This window comes from Nuphar pumila, chromosome 5 (assembly GCF_984573655.1).
Source record: "Nuphar pumila chromosome 5, dmNupPumi1.hap1.1, whole genome shotgun sequence".
Taxonomy (NCBI): Eukaryota; Viridiplantae; Streptophyta; class Magnoliopsida; order Nymphaeales; family Nymphaeaceae; genus Nuphar; species Nuphar pumila.
In genome coordinates, this window is record NC_143253.1 from 24,683,842 (window position 1) to 24,690,547 (window position 6,706).

The following is a 6,706-nucleotide window of genomic DNA, read 5'->3' on the forward strand; positions in this document are numbered from 1 at the left end:
GGAGAAAGCGGCAAAAACTGCTAAGGGCATTCCATCCAGTAAGTCCATCTCCGCCTCCATCCCGCCAGTTTTGATTTTAACTTTCATCCTTGTTTCATAAATGAACAAAACGGGCCATCTCAGTCATAAATAAAATAATTTTTTACAAGAAAGATTTACAAATACCTCCTAACTTTTTTACATATTTGCAAATACACGTTCAACCTTAGGAATATTACAAATAAGCTTAAAAAACTAATTCTCAAACGCCCGCCTAGCCTAACTTAGCCCCTTTAACCCAAGTTAGAATGTAGTTACTCAATGTAAAAAGATTATAATGGCCTTCCAAGATGCCTTTCACCAGCCCCTTCTTCTCCCACAGTAAAAACGCGGGGTTCTAACCTCGATGGCAGCATGGAACTTGCCACTACCAACGAAGGTGGGCCACCGAGAACTCGTTGCCGGAAATCTGCCACCATGACCTCACTTTTTCCCTGCCGGAATGATGTTATGCCCTCACTGGAAGGCCCAACTGAACACACTCTCTCTCAACGAAATCCAATGATCAATATACAGGAAGGCATGCAATTTCACAAACTACAGTGAAAATCTCAAACAATTGGGATTATCCCACTAGTTATATCCCAACTTCAGCATCAAAAGGATAAAACGGACTTTTAGCTTGAGCAAGCTAATCTTTGACCATAGTTAAAAGGTCAGAGTTAGTTCAAGCGTGATTTTGTAAATTATTTTCTTAACCTAGGTGTAATTTGTAAAGTCTCAAAAGTTAGGCGGGTCATTGTAAATAACTCCAAAATAAGGCTGGTCCTTGTAAATTTTTCTAAAGTAATAAATTATTTCTTCTTCAGTAATAATTTTGTTGTGGAAAAAGAGATTGATTCTTTCTGTAATTGGTTGAATGAAGTGAAACCACCCAATGATTTTTCTTTTCGAGTAGTTTTCCACCTGAATCCGTGTGCCGAGTCTTAATTAGTGTACGAAAATATTCCTCTCTCTCTCTCTATATCTATCTATCTATCTATATATATATATATATATATTCCACTGCTAAAGATTACATTTTAAAAGGTTACCGTTTTTCTTAAAAAGAAATTGTAAAGTTTCCGGTTTTAGCGGCTTGTATTTTTTTTATCTTTTCTGAGAAGAGGTTTTCAGAGGCTTATATTACGTGCATGGTTCGACACCAATTAACCGTCCCAATCTCATTCCTTGTTGCCTGCACTCTATCCTTAGTTCTTTGTTCAAAGCAAGTTATTATGAAACTCGCCCTCTTCAGTTGTAGGTTACCGCAGTTGGCGGTTGGCGTGAGAGAAAAAGATGGCATCTCCATGGAAACCGGTGACTTCCGTCTCCGGAAAGACAAGGTGGTGGTAGTCATGGGAGCAACCGGAACTGGAAAGTCACGCCTCTCGGTCGACCTGGCGAAGCATTTCCCTGCCGAGGTCATCAATGCAGATAAAATGCAAGTGTATGAGGGCCTAGACATAGTGACCAACAAGGTCACTGTCCAGGAGCGGTCCGGCGTACCACACCACCTTCTGGGTGTGATAGACCCGGAGACCAAGTTCTCGGCCTCTGACTTCAGAGCCCTTGCTTCTGCATCTATTGATGAGATCCTTCACCGTGGGTGCCTGCCGATCGTGGCCGGCGGCTCGAATTCTTACATTGAGGAGCTTGTTAGCCAAGACGGGTCGCGGTACGATTGTTGCTTCCTCTGGATGGATGCATCCCTACCAGTTTTGCACACCTTTGTATCTGACCGAGTGGACCACATGGTGCAAGCTGGGCTGGTGGAAGAGGCGAGGAGGATATTCCATCCCAAGGCTGACTACTCACTAGGACTTAGGAAGGCCATTGGGGTGCCAGAGCTGGACCAGTACCTAAGGGCACAAGCATTTGGGGCCGATGCCCAGACCTTGGCTCGCTTGCTGAAGGCTGCTATTGACCAGATCAAGGCCAACACATGTAAACTCTCGTGCTGCCAATTGGGCAAGATCCATAAGCTGAGGACTATCTATGAGTGGGACCTGCATCGGCTCGATGCCACCAAAGCATTGGTCAGCTGCGGCGACGTGTCGCAAGACGCGTGGACGCATCATGTGATCAACCCAAGTGTGAGCATCGTGAGGAGGTTTCTTTTGAAGAACTTTATTATGAGTGGTGTTGCTTCATCTTTTTCTTCTTCTGCTAATGCTACTGCCACTAATGCTGGTGCGGTGGAATCTTTGGCAGCTATAGGCTAAGCCTGTACATCATTTTGCCATGTGTGGTGTTGGTCGCCGCACATCGACAGATAGAGGAGGAACATTCTGTAGGTGGGGCCCACCACTAACTTGCCAACTCAATGAGCCGGACAATGGATAAAGTTTATCTTTTACGTGGAAAATTTTACTTATTGCCCCCACGTGTTTGATCTTAATAATGATAATATATATATATATATATATATATATATATATATATATAGAGAGAGAGAGAGAGAGAGAGAGAGAGAGAGCTCATCAGTTGTTGCATGGTGTTGAGGTTACGGTGGCCTTCAATAAAATGCAGGTTCATTTGAAAATAGTATAATTTGCCTCTAAAAAAAAGCTATGGTGGACCCTATAAATTATATACGAAAATAAACAGGAAAATGACATGTTTCTCGGAATATCTCACAATTTTTGAAATCTTTTGTATATTTAAATTTACAAATGTTGGACTTTTTTTAAGACATTTTTACCCTTTTCACGAGTAAACCTCATGTGGTTTGCATGATATATAGGTATGTTATCCGGATTTCATAACCTCTCACTAAAAAGTACATTTACATAATGATTCCATAGACCTCACAAAGTTCACATAACCAAATTTGCGAACATTCTATAACTTAAATTTACGTACATTCACAAATACTGTACGAAATTCACATATATAGACGACATTCATGAGCTATCATGTCAATCTCCTTTAAGTAACCGATCCTCAAGGAGGTTCACAAATATGTGGTGACATTTGCATATTAATGTTTATAAATGTTATCGACCGCTCACACTCTAGTTGATCTCCTCAAATAAGGTACTACCTTCACATATATAAATATGACATTCGTGAGTTGCCATAAAAATCTCCTTTAAGTAAATGATCTTAAGGAGGTCTACAAATGTGTGGTGACATTCGTGTATAATTTTTGTGAATATCTTTGACCTTCGTACTCTTATACGAAGATTGCAAATATGGTGCTACTTTCACAAATAATATATGACTTATGAGAAGACTGATTGTGAATCTCCCTGAATGAAATTCTATTCAATGAGATCCACAAATATGTGTTGACATACACAAATTTTTAGCATGTGAATTTTCGTACATTCACATGATTGCTGAATCATATATAAAATTTTTTTTATTTTTTTTATTATTCCTAGAAAGAACTCTAACTTTTTTCTCTCTTGAACCCCTAACACTTTTTTCTCTACTCATGCTACGATTCTCGTGAAATCTTTTTGCTTTATTTTGATGAAGTTGTGATATTCTTTTCATCAACTTTTCTGGTTAGGTCGAAAGGTGAGTTCCATACAAACAATATATATAATTTTATTTTGATTTTTTTTTGTAAATACAAGCATTTAATAGCCTTGCATTTTGTGTGTTTGGTCATTGTTCTGTATGTTTTTATATATTATATTTAATATTTGGCACTGAATTTAGTAGGCGACATTGATGTCCCAAACATTGAACTCAGGCACACAGAAGACATGCAGTTGCTTAAACCAAATAGGGATATAGATGTTCAACATGCATTGAATGATAAACTTTCATGAATAATTGATATTGTACATGATCAGATGATCACTGCAGAGGATGTGAAACTATGTGGGCAAACTAGTGTTATTGATCTTTATTGCAGTAATTTGTATGACATGCAACATTTCAAGGCAAATGACATAACTAAGTACAAGTTGTTGAACTTTGCAATATATGTGTGATGATGAAGGTGTTATTTTTATGATTAATCTTGAAAGTGAGAAATACAAGAATGTTGCATACATAGAAGCAAATAAAGTTATAAATAATATTAATTTTTATTTAGTTTGTGTAATCGATTAATCAATTAGTGATAGCAGTGAACAAATTGACAATAGATAATCAAATGATATTGATGATGATGATTATACCATGTTATCTGAGCTAGACCATGTCTAGGAAGATTCACAAGCACTCTTTGCGAATGTCGTATACTATTTGCAAAAGTAATATCATATTTGTGATCTTCGTATAAGAGTGCGAATGTCACATACATTCACAAAAGTTATATGTGAATATCGTCACACATTTGTGAACCTCCTTGAGGATCATTTACTTAAAGGATATTCTTATAGTAACTTGAGAATGTCATACTATATCTACGAAGGTAGTACCTTATTTGGAGAGATCGACCAAAGTGCAAAAGTTGAGGATATTCACAAACATTAATATGTGAATGTCTCCATACATTTGTAGACCTCCTTAAGGATCAGTTATATAAAAGAGATTCACATGATAACTCTCAAATGTCGTCTATATATCCAAATTTCGTATGGTATTTTTGAAGGTATGCAAATTTCAATTACAGAAAGTTTGAAAATTTGGTTATGCAAACTTCGTGAGATCTATAAAATCATTATGCAAATGTACTTTTTAGTGTGAAGTTGGGAGATCGGGACAACATACCTATATATTGCATGAATCTCATAAGGTTCACTCATGTGAAGGGTAAAAAGGTTCAACATTTGCAAATTTGGACATGCTATGAATTTTAAAAATTATAGGGCATTTCAAAAAATATGTTTCTCAGTACAATATGATCATTTTCTGAGTTATATAAGTCACCACATTTTTTTTGTTTGAAAGAAAATATAATATATTCAGATTTTATAAGAGTGTAAAGTGGAACATTTAACGAGTAGTCACTGATTTCCAAATATGGCAGCCATGACAAAAAAAATGAGAAAGACTACAAAATTTAGATAATACAAGAGTTGATGATTTGCCACCAATGACCATCCAAATCTTCTTTCACCAACCCAATTAATGTTAGCTCCAGGCCATTTGATCAATAGTCTCTCTTTAAGTAGGCATCTAATGCTCTGTAGCATGCCAAGGATGGATGTCTGTGTAACTCTAAAAGTTCTGTTGTTTCCAATGTTATGAACAGTATTGAGGCATAAAACCCTCGCATGAATCAAGGCGTAAAGCATAAGCTTCACAAAAAATATTAAAAAATCAATTAAATAAAAAAAATAAAAAATATGCATCATTTATGTGCTATTAATGAATAATTGAATAAAGTGCAACAAAATAATGCACTTTTACAAATTGAAAATGCAACAAAATTTATAATATTTTGATAAACAATTAAAATATAATCAATATAATTACTTAATCAAATCAATATAATTACTTAAGCAAATCAATAGTATAACAACTGTATTACAACACACACAAACACACACTCAACTACATTTACATATGATCTTTTTCAACAAGTGTGAGAAAGATTTCTATGCACGATATGAGTCCATATCCTTGGTGTTTATTCTGGTTAGAGCCATCAATATTTAGTTTTCATTCATAAAGATGATGTATAGTTAAAAATCCGTTCTTGATTATAGTGATTTATACTTTAATTTTATTAATTTATTTGATAATTAGTTCACATGAAAGGTGTTGTTTAGTGCATGCTAGATCTTGTACTGTTTCCATGCCTTACAGAATTCAACGAATATAAGAATTTGTGAAACAACTTGAATCCATGATGCAAATGGCCACGATTTATACAGTACTAGGAGCAACTCTACTGAATCGTAGGGGTCAGCCTAAGCTAACAAGGGAATCAAGCAGTTGAAAATGGGTCAGTTGAGCACATTTTGTAATCTCAAAATGAAGTCAGATGAGCCGCATGATTACATTTCTTGCATATGTCAGCAAACAGGAAAGCATCAATAGAAAAAAGAAACAACATAAAAAATAAACCCAAATATTAAAAAATAAAAACCAAAAGCATCACATTTAAGAAGAAAAAGAAAGGTGAAAAAGAAGAAGAAGAAAGAACCATCAACAAGATTTTTCAGTCAGTCACTAGAAAATCTTGCTAGAACAGTGAGAGAGAGAAAGACAAAAAATCTTGCTGGAACAACGAGCAAGCAAGAGAGAGAGAATCTTGCCAGAACAACAAGAGAGAGAGTACTATTGACCGCCGCCAAGAGAGAGCATCGTAGATCGTCAGAGAGAGTATCATCGGTCACCGTCGAGAGAGAGCACCGTTAATCGCTAGAGAGAGAGAGTATCGTTGATCGAGAGAGAGAGAGAGGGTATTGTCAGTCAGTGGGTCACTGATGGAAGTGTAACACTCATAAAACTTTAACTTTAATTATTGTTCAAATATTGAAATTTTGAGACCAAATTTTTTTGATAAGTATAAGTAAATCAAATCTTATAATCTAGAAGCGATTTTAAAAAATGGTTAAGACTTTAGGCATAGTTACACTAAAGATAACAATCAAATCAAAATGTACATGAAATACACATTTCAAACCACACACAACATAAGACTGAAATATGAAGAGTTTTAATTTCATTTCAAATTAGAGTATAAAAATAATAGTTCAGTTTCTACATGATCAATTAGTTAAAATGAAATTATCATGTTTACTAGATCGCAAGGAAATAGTGGACCCTTGAGGAT

The 6,706-nt window shown here is 35.7% G+C and overlaps 1 pseudogene; it reads left to right on the top strand.

Moving 5' to 3' along the window:
• Positions 1 to 1,172: 1,172 nt before the first annotated feature.
• Positions 1,173 to 2,243, top strand: LOC149837154 (adenylate isopentenyltransferase 5, chloroplastic pseudogene; annotated as a pseudogene).
• The last annotated feature ends 4,463 nt before the right edge of the window (positions 2,244 to 6,706 follow it).